Source organism: Nylanderia fulva, unplaced genomic scaffold (assembly GCF_048542155.1).
Source record: "Nylanderia fulva isolate GAGA-0341 unplaced genomic scaffold, ASM4854215v1 Scaffold897, whole genome shotgun sequence".
NCBI lineage: Eukaryota > Metazoa > Arthropoda > Insecta > Hymenoptera > Formicidae > Nylanderia > Nylanderia fulva.
Window position 1 is genome coordinate 20,115 of NW_028191023.1, and position 17,878 is coordinate 37,992.

The window sequence follows — 17,878 nt, forward strand, 5'->3', positions numbered from 1 at the left end:
ATAACTTCCCCTTGTGGGAAGTTTCTTCTTTTATGATATTGGCGTTTAAAAATTATTTGTGTTTAAGGTTGAATAAAAGTTAAATTATTTGTGTGTAATTTGTTTTATAGTTTAACTAAAAAGAACTGCAATGACCGTCGAAACGTTGTTTTTAAATTAGATCTTTTAAAAATTTTGCCTTTTGGTTGATTTTCTTTAAATTTTGAAATTGGGTTTTTTTTATTTCTTTTTTTCTTCTTTTTTACAAATTTTCCCAGGCCCCACAGTGTTTCAAAAAATTTTTCCCTAGCGTATCCAAAATTTATTAACCTTTTAATATTTTTAGAAACGTCCCAACAAGAACTTTTTAAAAATTTAAAATTTAAAAAAACATTTCTTTTACTTTTAAATTATATCTCCACGCACAAAAATATTGCTAAAATATTGCAATAAAATAAATTTTTAAATATAAAAAACACATTAAAAAATTTTGCAAAAATACTATAAAATACAAATATAAAATTAAATATTTTAAAAGAGACTTCCCAAAATTTTATTGCTTTATTATAATGATTCACATATTTCCCTTTATTTCCCGTTTTGCGTAAAATTTGATATCTATCTCCCCTTTTAAGTTTAGTAGATAATTATAAAAAGCATACAAAAGTATATTACAATCAATAATTTTTTATTAGTTTAATTCTTTGACAACCCCAACAGATTAAATGTTAAAAAAAATTGGTTAAGTAAATTCCAAATAAAAAAAGAAAATAAAAAGAAAATTTTAAAATTTTTCATAAATGTCAAAAAGTCAAAAAAATTTTATCAGCATTACAAAAATTATTGCACAAATGCGATTTAGGAGCAGAATGAAAAATATATTAAATTTTGAAAAATTCACGAATGAAGTATAAAACGGAAAAAGTGATATTTTGAACGTTTTTTAAACTCGAAAAAAAACGTTTTCCTAAACTTTTTTCGAGGGGACATTTTAATCAAATATAAACGTTTCTAAAAAATATGGCTACCGGGGATTTTTTTTCCCGATTTGGGGCATTTGGGAAAATTTTTTTTAAAATTAAAGTTTGTAAATCTGTTCCAGTTTTTGCGTCAACTGTCGTCGCATGTTAATGCAGATTCCCTTTGGCGTTAAAACCCAATTGATTTTAAAATTTGGGATTGCTTTCAATTTTTGATTAAATTTGGGGCGCCCCGAGGACACTGTAGGCTCTGGATTTGCAGTCTTTTTGGGTATATTTTTTTTTTCCCATTTTAAAAATTTTTTCAAGCAAAGGGGTTTTAGGGGGGTTAAGTTTACTCAGAATCGTGCCAATGCGTTTCCACGAATTTGAACCCGGCCCAGAGTCGAGTCACAATCGGGTTTTTAGGAGCACTCTTACGGTGGAAACACAAAAACCCCACCTGACTTGACCCGATTTGCCCCGATTCGAACTTAGTGGAAAAATAGTCAATAAAAAATGATCCTACAGTTTTAAAGATGAACTTAAGCGATCTTAAATTAAGACCACGTGAATATTGGCCTAACATAAACTGGTTACGCGATTCTGCCGGTTTTCCCGCCAATCTGCTTCAAATTGGACGGGCTCTGCGGGGGTTTTTGGAATCCGCTAAATTTCCCGTCGCAGGCTTGTCGCTTTTTTTGGCAAAAATTTGCCAAACAGGGTTTAGGTAACTTCGTTAAAATTAAATTTTTGTTTTTTCTGACAGATAAATTGTTTGCAGATTTTGCTCAAATTTCTTTTCCGTATGTTTAATTTGATTTTTTAAGGGATTAAAATTTACTGTAGATTATTTATATTTATACTTTTGCTTTCAGCACGGTTTCTTTCCCGTTATCAATTAATCTTATAAATATAATTGGGTTTTAAAGGTTTTAGCGCTTACATACCCAAAATTTTCGTAAATATTTCGAATTCCCCCAAAAATACGGAAAAAAACGCTCTAGTGTCAGAGTTAATGTCTTGGCTGATCGATCATCGCTTTGCGATTTTGGATGACATGACCTTGATTGACGCTGAATAAGCCTTAGAAAAAATACGTTTACCCCCCAAAATCCACATAAAAAACCCCTTTAGCTTTGCACGGGCACGGAACGGATGGAATTAGGGCCCCAATTTTCGGTTAAATATTTTTTTTAGAGCTAAGTTTCTGCGAATTGAAAATGGCTATAGAGAGAAGAGAAATTTTTAATTTAAATTTATTTTTAAAAAATTTAAAAAATTAACATATTAAAAGTCTTAAAAAAAAAAATTTTAAATATTAAAAATAAACTTTAAGTTATTACAAAAAAATTTTTTTTTAATTTTTTTTACATTTTTGAATGACATTTTTGAGTATTTTAATTATATTAATTATAAATCTTAAATATAATACAAAATTGATAAAAATTATTATAAATAAATTATTAAATTTTGTATTAAAAAAAAAATTATTAAAATTTATATAATTACCCGAGGTTGGGAAAGGGTAAAAATTTTGCCGTCCTTTTAAATTTAGCAGCGCCATTTCGCTAAAAAATTGAAAATATAGAAGTATTATTGCTTTTAAGAGGGGGCCTGTTTTGCAAAATTGTATTGATCTTTTCGCTGCATAACTATTATAAAGTGTAAAAGTTTACGAAAAGGTGTTGGGGGGTGTGTGTGTGTGTGGGTTTTTGGGGGGTATACGAAAATCTAACAGAGAAGTGTAAGAAAGAGACAAATTTTGTTTCGTTTTTTCAGCAAATATTGATAAAGGGAAAATTTACTTTTGTACACATTTTTCCGAAAAAATTTTAATTTAAATTTTTCAAAAAAAAAAAAACTAATAAGAAAACAATTTTTTCAAATTTAAAAAAAAATTTTTTTAAAAACTTTTTAAAAATAAAATTGTACACAGCTAAACAATATTGTACATAATAATTAATTTGACAAAATTAAATTTTTAATTACAATTATTAATTTTTAAAAATTTATAATAATTATTAACCCCAAATTTTTTAAAACATATAAAATTTTTTTTGTTGATTTATTTTCCTTATTAAATTTTTAAAGGAATAAGATCATATGAAAACTTTAGGTTGTCATATTAATATTTCTATATTTTCTGAATTATCATAAAAAGTTTCAGGGTTGAATCTTTTATGTAAATTATAATTTTTTTAAAGATTGAAATCAATATAAGAGTTTAAAAAAAATTGATTTTTTAAATCATTTTTATTCGCGGGGTTTAAAAATTTTTGGTCCAAATAATATGTTAAAGAATGAACTAAAGTGTTAATTTTTCAACCTGTCATATAACAAAAAAATGAACAAATTACTTCAGCGGTTCTAATCGAATTGACGAATAAATGTGTGTTTTGCGGCAAGTTCAACTTTATTTATTAACGTAGGGAGTGGTCTGAAGGATAACATTAAATACTGTGCCAGAAATCGCCCCCTAAACTTTGGGAGGTGATTTGGAATCTAAAAGGAAAAAAAAAAAATATAAAAAATAGGCCGGAATAAATTTTTTCCCAATTTTAAACTATCTTTTGGGGTTTCAAAAAACATAAATTTTTTAAATTTTTTGGCATTTTTCCTTAGTTTTTTTTAATTTTTAAAAATTTTTTTAAAAATAAAAATATATGTAATCAACTCGTATAAATAAAAAAATTAATTCAAAATACAAAAGGCTTATAAAAAGAGCAAATTGGTTGGAAGTGTAAAATTAATAAATATTATAAATGGGACATCAAATTGCATGATACGTTTCGTCACTTACTTACGACTTCTCAATCGCTGAACTTAATACTAATTACCTAACATATATGATAAAATTCTAAAAATTTCTTATTTTTAATACAATGGTTGTCTTATTAGTGATTATATATGTTTGTCCTTGTTCTTCATATTATAATAGTTTCGGTGATCGGTAATTAATTAATAGTCAATATATGTTAAATTAGCATACAAAAAATTATTTACGGAAGTTTATTTTATATTGAAATTTATTTATATAGGGTTTATTTTGTCAAAAACGGAAAATATGCTTTGTCCAAAAAATCAATATCTTTTATAGAGTTAAATTTTTTTTTTTTGTTTTTTAAGTGTAGTGTTTCGGATTTAATTTTTTATTGAATAATTTTTTTCAAAATTTTAAAATTTTGAACGCTTTTCCCAAATTCATAGTATATTTTGTCAATATATGTTGAAAAACCACGTTCAAATTCGATTGTTTTTATTTTTTTTTGTTCATAAATTTCTTATATTAATTTTGCATTTATTTGTCCCCTATTGGGCGTCGCAATCATTAACATTTTTTAAAAATTTTGCAAGCATATTCCGGTGTATATTAGTATTTTTAAAAAAGTTTTTTTTTAATGTGTGAGAGAGTTCCCTTAACGTTTGGAAAACCATGAATTTTTTTTGTGTCGTTCGTATAAAATTTTTTTGTATTGTATTGCAAGTAGGATTATCTATTTTATTTTTTTTATCCTTATGTTGATATGTTTGAATATAAATTCTAATGGATACCCATTGTTCAACAATAATTCAATGCAATAATTTATGTTTTTATGTAATAGGTGAGGTCCGACAAAAGAAATACTCTGTTTTGTCAAACTGTAAATTGTGCCTATTTTTGAGGGGTTGGGTGGGTTTGGAAACAGAAGGTTTTCCTGAAAAAGTGCTCTATGGTACCAGTCAGTGAGAATTCTATTGTTACTTCTGATTAGTTTTATATGTTTAAAAAGTGATACTATTTTTTTCTAATTCAATGATAAAATTTTATTCTATCATGGTATGAGTTGAATAAGCTAGTTTTGTATTTCTGTGATTTCACTGTGTTTGGTCGGACATATAATGTCTAGTATCTATGGTTAAAATATATGTTATTCTTAATTCTGTATAAAACTTTTTTTCAAAGTCCTGGAGAACATATCGATATTATTGGGGACAGTGGTGAACCCATGGGGTGCCAAATATCTGTTTATAAATGTGTTATTAAATTTGGAATAAGTTGAAACCATTATGAATTGTATCATGTTTAATAAACTCATTCTGTGGAAATAACCGTTTCATTTTTTATGTAAGTCTAGGGAAATCATCATTTGTGTTTTCCATTTGAAATGTGTCGCTGTGTTTCAACAACACAAATCAACATTTGCTAACTCTGCTTTTGTAGAGAGTTAGGTTATGTGACATTCAGTTTTTCTAACGTCGAAAATGTATCTATTTATTTGATCGTATATCTATAAATTCTATTTATTTAGTACTAATAAAAAGATTATCGTAGGGAAAAAAAAATTATATATCTCCCCTACACGTAAGTAAAATATATTCAATAAAATATTTTTAATATAATGTTAATCTTATTAAGTTTATTAAAAATACAATAAACTAAATTTTTTATTTTGTTAGATTCTACATACAATGGAGAAAAGTGAAATATTTATTCTAGCTAAGAACTTAGTTGGTTGCAATTATAAGTTAGTTTTTTATAGCTGAATTTCTTAATTAATTCACTTTCTTTTTTAAAATTTAAAATATTATCCATATCTATTTCATTTGCTCTCTATTCGAAAAAACACTATATATAATATTAATATCCCACCCACACAAAACGATATTTATGATAAAAATTCCCTAAATAATTATGAATACACATTTTTTTCAAATATTATATAAATATTTTGAAAATGTTTTATAAAAACCTTTGTTTAACATATTATTAAAAACTAGATTAAATATTTCATATAATATTTATGGTATAAGAATTTAACAAGGCTCTGTAATATAAATATAAATATAAATTGAGAGTGTCAAACAGAGCCTTGTTAAATTTAATTAAAAAATTAACTCAAAGGCTCGTAAGATTAAAATCACAAGAAAAGGTGGGCTGAGAGCCGAAGCCGTTATTGTGACCAAAAATTTAATACAAGCTATTAAAGGAACAAAAGGGGCGCTTAAAACCATCCAGTAGAAAAAATCTTAATACAATAGATAAAGCCAATTAGAACAAATTCGAAATGCAAACTACTTTTATTATTTTTTTTACTGTCGCTAATACTATATTAATTACTACATTTTTTTTAATCGAAAGCAATCAAACTTTTTTACATTTATTATTTTGGGGGCAAATTTATAATTATCAAAATTAAACAAAAAAGTTCGAATTTTTATTTTACTTTAAACCTTGATAATAAAAAATAAAAATTTTTGGGCCCAAAACGGTTTCGGCTCCAGCCCCCTTTTTCGTGTTTTTACTTATAAACTTTTTTTCCCAAATTTTAAAAACTTTTAAAAAGGGCAAATAGTTTTTGAAAAAACAAAAAAACACAACGACTTTTTTTAAAAAAATTTAACAACCGATTAGATTAAAAACTTTGAAGTTTTTTTAACTCATGACACTGAGCAATAAAAAAAAAAAAAAATTTTTAAAAAATTTTATCATAATGATTTAAATTTTTTATTTACCAAATATTTATCAAAAATTTTCTGTATTATTAAATTTTTGATCTATTGAATCTAAACTCCAAAAACTTTAAAAAAATATTTATAAAAAATATTATAAAATATTAAAATTTTTAAAAATTTTCATAAATATTCTAAATTTTTTAATTTTTTGTGCTGTCTGGGCCCGAACCTATGTTTAATTTTAATTTTTTTTTCTTCTTGTGTCCTGAATTACCTTTTGAAGTTTTGTGGGTGATTTTCCAGACACCCTTGATCTCGCTTTTATTATTGATATCGTCAATAAAATTTCTATTACTTTCTCACTGATATATCTGTTCTTGTCGTCTATTATCGCTATAAAAATACATTCTTATGATACTCTTATATATCTATATCATATATAAAGTCTAACTTTCTTATATTATTTTTTGTTGGATCTTCTATAATAATAATGAAAAAATTCAACAAAATTAAGAAAGTTTTAAACATGTAATGTTTATAAAAAAACGCTTTTAGGTCGTAAAATAAATAAATCATTTTTTTTTTAATTTTTTCTTTGATAATAACAGCTATTCAGTTTTTGATAGAAAAAAATTTATATTAAAAAAATGTCGCTGTACGTATATTAATTTTACACCTATTTTAATCGAAAACAAACAAAATTTTCTATATATTATATTTTGTGGCAAAAATTTTTATTTAAATTTTAAAAACAAAAATTACCATTGAAAAACCCCATGTAAAATAAAATTGTATAAAAAAGACGATTAAAACCCAATGTACAATCGTAACAAAAGAAGAAAAAAAAAAAAAAGGAAAAGGAAAGTAGAAAAACTTGTAAAGGGGAAAAAAATTAAACTTTTGCAGACATTATAGATCGAAAATGAATCAATAAAAAAAAATTTGCAAATGTAAAATTGTACCAAAAAAAAACTATTTTTTAAAAAAAAAAGAAAAACAAGTGAAAAAGTCCATGTCAGTAAAAAAGTGTTTAAAAAAAAAAAGTATTTTTAAGAAAAAAAAATAAATTTGAAAAAAAATTTATTTTTAAATTAATACCCTTCCAAAAAGTAATGCCATTATTGCGCAATAAATAAAATTTTAAAAAAATTAAAAATTAAAAAACTTTGCAAATTTAAAATTAATATAAAATAAAAAGAAATAAAAAATTTTAAAAAAAAAATGGGCGGTAAAAATTATTTAAAAAAAAATTTAAAATTTAATTTTAAAAAATTTTATTGCAGCGCCCCCATTTTTTTTTTTAACTAAATTTTTTTTTTCTTTTATTTTATTTTAATTTAAATTTCAAAAATTTTTAAAATTTTTAATTTTTTTTATAAAATTTATTTATTCCGCAAAATTTGGGGACATTATTTTTGTGAGATTTTAAATTTTTAGAACATAAATTTTGTTTTTGATAGATTTTTTTACTTAAAATACTTTTTTTTTAACACTTTTTCACTGGGGCAGGGATTTGGCATCTTTTTACTTTTTTTTAAAAGAAAAGGGTTTTTTTTATGGTAAAATTTCTACTTTTGAAAAATTTAAATTTTTTATGATTCATTATACGATCAAATTTGTTGCAACTTAATTTTCCACGGGTAAAGTTTCTACTTTATTGGGCGAATTTTTTTTTTTTTCTTCTTTTGTTACGTTTGACTGGGTTTATAATGATAATTTTTTTAAAATTCTTTTGTAATGGGTTGCAAGGATAATTTTTGTAATGGGGGGCCCCTTTTAATGGTCCCCTTTTTTTCCCTTTTTTTAAAAAAAAAATAACATCAATAACCCTTGCGCGCGAACGCGCGCTTGTGTTCTTTTTACATAAAAAAAAATGCAAAAAGTAAAATTATACCCCCATAAGCGCACAATTTTTTAATTTTTAAAAGAAATTTCGGGCGTTTTTTAGAATATTAATTTAAAAAATACGCCTAAAATATTAAATATTTATGCGCTTAAGGGGATTAATAGAAATTCGGGGGGATTAAAATTCCCAGAAGAACAATATTTAAAAAGATTTAAATTTAGAATATAATTTTTTTAAAAATTTTATAAATTTTTGAAAAAACGTTTTTAAACCTTATTTATTAACATATTATTTGAACAAGATTTAAAAATTTTATAATAAAACAAAATTAAATAGGCTCTGTAAAATTTTAAAATAAATCAAAAACGAAAAAGGAGGCGTAAAGAGCCATTTTACGGTGTTGCGGGGAATTTCCAACGAAATAAGTTTTCGTTTGGGAAAAAAACCGTGCAAAGGACGTATTATTCTCGGGATATACCAAGCTTAAAATTTAAAATAATTTTCTTTAGATTTAATTTTAAAAACCCCCCAAACTGTTACGAAAAAAAATAAATAAATGCGGGAGAAAAAATAGATCCCAAATCGCTGAATCGGGAAACGAACCCAGAACTTTTCGCTTGCCGGCGAGCTTTTCCAAAAAAATCAATAAATATTTATGGTTGAAAATAAATATTTTTGTTAATTTTTTTGTAAATTTTTAAATAAATGTTTGTTTTCTTTTGCCCAATAAGCACAAGTACATCCCTTTACGTAAAAGGATGTCGGTCGGCATTGTGTAATCCACGGGAAAATTTTCCTGCAGGGCGTACAAGGGACGATTTTACGCCGTTTGCAATGGGTTGGACGTCCAAAAACGTCCCTTATTGGTCATTTTTGGATTTTTTTAAGGATAAATATTTTTTTCTAAAAGGACGAAATTTTTGGGTTTTTTTTGAATAAATTTTAAACTTTAATAAAAAAATTTTTGGGTTTTTTTTACTGTATTGTTTAAAAAGACCCTTTAAAAATTTAAAAAGAAGAAATTTTAAAAATAATAAATTGACATGCAAATTAATTATTTTTTTTTCTAAACTAAAAAATTGGATATTTCTATTTTGATTTATTTATTGAATTTTCTTTGTCCAATTTTTCAATTAATTCAAATTAAATTTTTTGTGTTGGGATAGTATCAGAAAGGTTAAACTGATCAAATAATTATAACTATTTAACTGTAATAAACCCCTTTTTGCATGCGCTTTATAATTTTTTTAAAAAATTTAATGCGGATGGAAAGGAATCTTTGGGCGCATAGGGAAATGAAAGAACTTTAAAGATAATATTGCATAGTATATTTTGCAATGTCTCCAATAAAATTAAATTTTTTAAAATTTGCACAAGTTTTCTTCAATATTTATTATGTACAATGAAATAAAATATTTATGCAATATTTTAGCAATATTCGTGCGTGAGGAAATTTTTATGGACATCTGGGAGTCCAAAATTGCACTGAGGATGTCCCAAATCGGGTGTACAATGGAGTCTTTTATGTCCTGGACGTAAATACGTAAAAGGGTATAAAAAACGCCAAGGACGTTTGTGCTATCTGGGCGATGTGAGATAATAAAAGTTTTTTTAAAACATTTTTAAAAACCATTTATATTTGAAAAAAAATTTTCATAAAATTTTGAACTTTTTTCATAAATATTGTGTGCTGTCGGGGGCATAAGGCTGGCAAAAAAACCCAAAATTTAAATTTAAATTAAAAATTAAAATTTTCTTTTTGGTAATTTGCAAATAATGTTTTTTAACAAATAAATTTACGTAATATACGATGTGTACGTAAATTTTTTTGTAAATAATGTTTGCCAAATATTATATTTAGTTAATTTTTTATTTTCTTTTTAAAAAAAATGTTAAAAAGTTTTTAAAACATTTATTTTTTCAGTTTTTAAATTTTTAATGGAATAGAGTTTTTGGGAAAAAAAAAAACATCTAATGACCAAATTTTTGTTTTTTATATCACGGTCTTAAGCGGGGGCACACACTCTTGCATAACGCATAAGATAGAAATTTGATTGGTTGAATTTTTTAGACAATGTTCATAAAACCAATCAAGATTTATGTTTATGCGCCTATTGCAAAAATGTGTGCTCCTCGCTTTACATACAGAGGTCGGCAACTCGGCCGAATTTTGAGTGGTGAAGGGGACCCCGGGTTTGAAGGCATTTTAATTTTTGATGTTGCATTGGTATCGCTGCTATTGAGGGATGTTGTAAAAACCGAGAGAAATCTCTTGAATAGACTAATCAAGATTCATAAGCGGGGAGCACACACTCTTGCATAAGCGCTTTAAGTATATGCATAAGAAATTCGATTGGTTAAATTTTTTATGCATACGTTTATAGACCAATCAAGTTTATTATGCTTACGTTTGTGCGCCTATGCAAAAGTGTGTCCCGTTTTATGTTTACGCCCAAGGTCCGTAGATGAACGACGGGAGGGAAGTAGGTCGTCGCATGAGCCGCCTTTTTGAGACAAACGAAAGTTGTGTGTTATGTCGGTGTTGTCGTACGAAAGTGGTTAGAAAAAAAAAAAAACTATAGTTGAAAAAGCTGTCCGGTGGTGGATTGGCGGCGCCTTTTTGGGGCCCCCCAATCCCCGAAAACAATGAATGCGACGACCTTATTTCCCTCCGTCGTTCATTACAGACTTTGGTTACGCTATGCGCGCCTATGCAAAAGGGGTGCTCCTCGCTTTATTCTTGTATTTTATACTCCTGTGCCATTGTAGACCCCGCATAAAAGTGCCTTTACGAAAACCTGCTGCAGAAAGCAAATCAGTCACGTGTTTCAAAAATTTATTAGAGATATAATTCTTTGTTCTCTTTTATTCGAGATTAAAATACGATTTTACTGGTATATTCTCACAATAATCTATTTATTCTTAAAATTCATTATAACTAATATAAGAATAACTAATTAAGAATAACAATTAATTAGAATCAATAGTTGCGTGTTTTTTTTGCTTTGCTGCTTTTGCTGTTGTTCAATTGAACTTTTCAAATAGCAAAAAAACTGCTGCGGCAGCACAGTTTAATAGACAGATCGCCAAAGGCTTGTCTAAAGAGGAGACCGTCATTTTTGCCCCTTACCGACACACTTTGCCCTGGTTCGAGTCCAGATAATAAAATTCTTGATTTTACCAAAAAACTTTCCCTTTTTGGTGCGATTTTTCAGGCTAAAATTCTTTTTATTTTACACGTATAATCAAAGGATTTTAGTCTGAACTCGCACTAGAGGCAAATTTTTTGGTGAATGAAATAAATGATTTTATTAGCCTGGACTCGAACCGGGGGGCAAAGTGTGCCCGGAAAGGGGGAAAAAAAAAAGACGGTCTCCTCTTAGAGGCCTTTGGCGATCTGTCTATTAATCTGTGCGGGCAGAGCTGCACATAAAATTTAATACTTAAGGCCGGGTCTACAATAAGTGTAGTAAGCTCTAAGCCTTAAGAAATTGATCAATAAACAGTCGATTATTCCCCTTATTCTTGACTGTGATTGGTGAATTTCTTAAGGCTAGGGCTTACTACATCTGTTGTAGTCCGGCCTAAGATTTTCAAAAGAAACTGAACGGTTAAAGGGGAAAAAAAAAGGTCTGTTCTTTTCAGCGAACCAAAAAGAATATAGACGAGTACAGAAGCACGGTTTTGGGTTTACCCCGCGGGTCGCACGAGCTGGGGGTACTTTGCTTTGCTATAGTTTACATCACGTATACTGTATGAAATGTATAGATAGTACAGTATACGTAACTTTAAACTATAGCAAAAGTACCTAGCTGTGCGACCCGCGGGGGTATCGAGAACCGGGGCTCTATATTCGTTTAATTCTTTGGCTGAAATGGTACATTAGTTTAGAGGTTATCCTTTTCCTTTCAATGTCGAGCAAAAAGGACAATCTCTGAACAGTGTAGCCAGTTCAGCTGAAAAGAACAGACCTAAAAAGATGCCGAGTTTTTGGCGGCAAAGACGCAATCAGCTGTTTGGGCGGATGACGTTTGGGCGGCGAAACACTGGCGGGAAGAGGTGGGTGAAACCCCCCAAAGTCCCAAGATAATTTTGCGCGTAAATTGCTTCCTGCTTTCTTTTGGAAAACCGGTTTCACTGGAAACTCGACTGCCGAAAACTAAAACGATGGCTTTGCACGATCCATAAAGAGAATGTTCGCAAGCATCTTGAGGACGTGTCGTTACACGTGAGTGATAATTGTGTATTTATATATTATTTCAAGAGTACCACGGCTTTTTCATATCCCGTCCTCTTTTCTTTTTCTACAAAATCACGTTTTTTTTTCTTTTACCACACCCTTTTTTTATTGTCAAGCTTCTGTCAATTTTTTTGACAACACAATATTGAACATGTATAATGAACAATTTACGGAATCTTCTCATCATATAGTACTTTTTTAGGTTAAATTTTTGATATATAGAATCTCTGATTGGCATTAATTTTGAAAATTAAACAGATAAATATACTACAACAATAATTACTATGGTTTACTCTTAGACCATGTATTTTGGAAGGAGGAATTGAGCATTGAGAGATGAATTCAAGAGCTATGCGAGCAGAGGTTTGTGTTACAAGGGGGTCCCGCAATATACGCTCCAGCATAAAGGCGCAAAAAGTTTAAAGAGGGTGAAAAAATTTGATAGTCAAAAAATAATAGAGCCTTGTCATTGGGGGGGCGATCAAATTCCAGCGTAGGGGCGCCTAAGATTTTATAACGCCCCCCGGCAAGACAGAAAGGTGATGACTGACATCATCCACAATACCCCTGTGCTGATATCGTCATGCCATGGGAGTTGGTTTGATGATTTGTTTTTGATAAATTTGAAGTCAAACAAATCATCCCATGGCAATGATATTGCACATGCATATTGAGGTGATAGTCGGTCATTCCCATTTTTTTTGCATTACTTTTGAATTCAGGATCTTCCATGAAAATATAAAGCAATTTCCCTTTTATTAAATGTTCAACAATTATTATCCATATAAGACCAATAAAAATAAAATTTGAATGTTTTTTAGTTTTAAAATACAATAAGCATATCTAAATTCAGGATTCAAATATTTATTCTCAATAATAAAATTTTTTTGATTTGTTGATTATTTTATCATTGAAATGTCACATTTGCATTGACAAATCCAATTTGTAAAATTTAATTTTCACAAAAATAGAAAACCCCACATACTATTTCTTCAAAAAAATATTTATAGGGTTTGTTTGGAATTATGCAAAGATTTCATTGAGTTATTAGTAATTACATGAATAATATAAAAAAATTTTGATGTTAAGAAATAGTTATTATTATGGAAATATTACTTCATTATAAATAATTTTTTTGTTATAGAGAGAATTTATTTAGATTATATTTTTTATTAAATTTAAGATTATGCGATCTTTTTTGAAGAAAATCACCAAAGAAATCATGATATCACCAACTACATCTGAGGACCATGGATTGAAAAATGGAAAGTAAGTAGTGGAAAAAGGTAAATTTAATTTTACTACTAATTCAATATATTCTATTATATTTTTTTTTTATTGAAATTCCAGGGAATTAAAATACTTATAAATTTTTATAGCTTTCCAAAAACAAAAGCAGTCGAAAAGATAGAACTAAAGGGAAAGATTTTAAATCCAGAATTGGAACCACTACTTCAGGAAGGTCCAAATCGCTTTGTATTTTCCCCATTCAATATCCTGATATTTGGGGCATGTATAAAAAGGGTGTGGCATCCTTGGGGCCATAGAAGAAGTACCTCTTCACAAGGTAAGAATTAATACATTTTTTCAAAGAAATACAAATAAAGTTTAATGAATTTTTTTAAAAAGTTTGATAATTTACTTTAATTTTTACAGTTGGACAAAAAAGACTGGGAGGAGAAGCTTAATTCTAACGAAAGATATTTATTTTCATATCTTGGCGTTTTTTGCTGCTTCTGATGGAATTGTAATGAGAATTTGATTGAGAGGGGGTTCAGGCAAGAGGTGAAAAATCGCGGAAGCACGTTGTTTTTTATGGCTTCCAGATAGCCATAGAGAATATTCACTCTGAGAGGGATTCTTTGCTTATCGAAACTTATATTTCCCATCAAGAAGAAAGAAAGCCAAGCAAGTATTCTAGTTGACAAATTCTGTAGTCATTTTAAATATGCACATAAATGTGTATATTATCTGATATACGTGTTTGTTGACAAGTTTGGATTATGGGGAAGAAGATTGCTTTTAAATAATATACGATATAATAATATTAAATATAATACATTATATTTATTTACATCTATTATTTAAAAAATTAACATTTTAATTACGTTAAATGCATTAATGCCATAAATTTTTTTGCAGAGGGTTTCTTGTTTAATGCAATTGAGGGCGCTTTCTTGCGTCAGAAAGAAGAAGGCCACCTGGGCATTTAAAACTGGATTAATCATGAGGGGGGCCACATTCCTGAACAGCGTAGTCGCGTTTGCGGCGGTCGAAGGGTATTTTCTTTAGTGGAGTTTGCTGCAATCTTTGGCTGAAGAAGGGAAAAAAAAGAGGGTCCTATGCCAGGTTTCACCTTCAGCAACGAACTTATTCACGAGACGAAGTTAGTAATTAATTTAAATCATATATTATAAAATATTTAATAAAACATGTTTACTTATTCATTGTCATTTTTTTGGGATTACATTGCGATTTGGGGTGCTTAATGTTTAAAACACCATTGTACAGAAGCCATCATTTGAACGCGTAAAATCGATTATCATGGATGCTGTGAAATGAAAAGGAATTTTGACACAAGCGTTACCGGTACAATTGATAGGAATGAATTGTACATCATGTGTAATTACATTGAATTTGTTGCAGACAGATTGTTTGTTGCGTTAGGATTTGAAAAAAAAAGTATACAAAAAAATTTAAACTAATTTTAATTTGTTTATTTCTTTATTCTGTAATGATTGATTTTTTATTAAAATAATGATTTATGTTTTATATAAAAGGTTTTCTTTCTCTCTCTCTCTTTTTTTTTTTATTATAAAATTTTAATTTACTTTTGTTTGTATTTATCTAATTTTTTATTTTTAATTATAATGGAAATTTAGGTTATCATCGGAGAATCCATTTTCATTTTGAACTTTATCTCATTGGAAGGCAAAACCAATTTCTTCGAAAAGAAGGTGGGGTGAAAATAAAAATTCGGAGTCGTAGAGGGAAAGTTCTCAGAAGAAGAACAACACATGGGCGTAGTGTTTAGTGCAAACTTTTAACACACGTAAAAGGTTTTTTTTAAAAAATAAAATGATAGAAATATCGGGTTTAAATGTATGTATATCTCTTCCTAGATGGAGAAAAGAAAAAATGCTTTTATATTAATTTTTATCTATAATTTTAAAATAACTTAAATATCTATAATTTTGAAAAACTTTGTACTAAACAATAGCCTTAAAATTGACAAATATTTTTTTGACAGGAAAAAAGAAGAATTTATAACATATTTTAAGATGTATATGATAACCTAATGGCATTAAAGAAAAGTATTAAAGTGCATTTTCTATTTCATTATAATTTAAATTTTCTAAGTGCTCTTTTTTACATGCTTCAAATAAAAATAACTTATATTACGTAGTTTTATACACATTTTAAAATTTTTCTTTTTCTATTGTAACTAATTAAAGAAAAAGTTTCAGGAAGGTAAAAGCTTTATGTTAATCCTTTTAAAGTTGAACTTTACAATTATAATAAAATTTTCATTAGTGTCGTTATGTTTGACAAGCTTTTCACGTGATATTTAGACTTTTTGAGGAAATTTTAAAAGGGAAATTTAGGGTTTTATATTAAGTTAATTTTATTTTACAGTACACTACTGCCATACCTGTGGCACTTTTCAAAAATTTCGTTTATTTTTTGATAATGATTTATTTTAAATGGAAACAAATTGATTATAAATAATAGAATATTCTTTATTTCTCGTTTTAAAATACAAAATCATTTTCATCATATTTGTTCCCAAAATGCTACATATAAACGATTGGATGTGTCAAAAAACTGTGTATATAATTTTGAATAATTGTATAAATTAAGACTTTCTTACTTAGAATTGAAGTGGTATAACATTATTTATATATTATGAATTAATCTTTGTGTGAATATGTCAGACACTAATAATATGGAAATATAATGTGATTATAAAAAATTAAAAAATTTTTTTCACCTTCAAACTTTTATGATTGAAAAGATTTGAAGTTAAAAAAAAGATTTTAACATATCAGAGCAAAAACTGAAGTTTTTTTAGAAGAAATAAAATGCGCAAAAATTAAATTTTTTTTTATTTGTATGTAATAATATTTTTCAAAATTTGGATATTTTTCATATAGTTACTTATTTAGAGATTATTCATGTTGTTGTATAGTAAAAACATATAATTAATATTTATATATATAACGAAAAATATACATATTAGATATAAGAAATATATTTTATGGGGAAGTGTATAAACATTAATACAGAGTTCTTTAAAAGGGGAAGACTTAAAATCCTTTCTGCAACTGTTTGAGGTATTTTTTGCGACATTCCATGTGATCCGCTGGTCTATTGTATGGCAACCAAATGGCTCTCCCACAAAGTATCTTTTCGCTTTTATGTTTAATTCTGGGAAAGATTTTTAGAAATTTTATAGAAAAATAATTTTTAGAATTTATAATAAATTGGAGAGGGGAGAGGAGACAATCTTTTAAGGGCAAAACTTTTTTTTTAAAAAAAATTCACATAACTTTCGTTGTCCAAGTAATTGGTGATATAAAATTCTCAATATAACATTAATAATTTTAATAAAGTTAAATATTTATTTTAAAAAATTTTTTAAATCTCTTCTGTATCTCTCAGAAAAAGATTTTAAAAGAGAAGAACAAAAATATGTAATAAAAAGAAAACAATTATGCTAGGATGCTTACCTTAGTATCCAAAGGGGAATCGGTGATAAATCCCACAGGTATAATTATTAGATCGCCGGCCAGGACTTCAATTCGAATCCAATGATCATCCTTATCTCGAATCGAAGTAGTAGAACCTGATCCATCCCGAATTAAAACGTATCTCTTCATCGGTATGAAGATGCTCAGTGAAGAAATTTTTCAACTGAAGATGAAATACTTATTGTTAGTGAAGAGTATTAATATAATTACAAAAAATTTTTTTAGAAAAACTTAATATTAAAAATACAAATTTAAAACTAGGATAAGTTAGTTTTTGGACAGTTAAAAACAGGATTTTTGAGCATAAAGAAAATATAAAAACAACTACTGATTTTTCTGTTTATATCCCAACATATCATGGGTGCAAACACACAAATAAAATGGGAAGAAGAAAACAGTATTCTCGATCATGAAAATAATTATTTTAAAGGTAATATCTGAAATGATTTCCATTTAAACAAACAAGAGAGATGGAATTAAATTATATGGAGGACCCCCGACTTATTAGGACGAATGTTATTTCTCTCTTATAGAAGCGAAAACAGTGTATAAAATAGTCACCTTCGAATATTGTTTATAAAAGGTCTATTGTTTGAGCGTTTACCACGTAAAATCTTAATCGGATAAAAATTAAAATAGGTTTGACTGTAAAAAGGAACGAGCGGTG

The 17,878-nt window shown here is 27.5% G+C and overlaps 1 pseudogene; it reads left to right on the top strand.

Annotated features, from left to right (window-relative positions):
* Positions 1-12,363: 12,363 nt before the first annotated feature.
* Positions 12,364-14,385, top strand: LOC146719699 (uncharacterized; annotated as a pseudogene).
* The last annotated feature ends 3,493 nt before the right edge of the window (positions 14,386-17,878 follow it).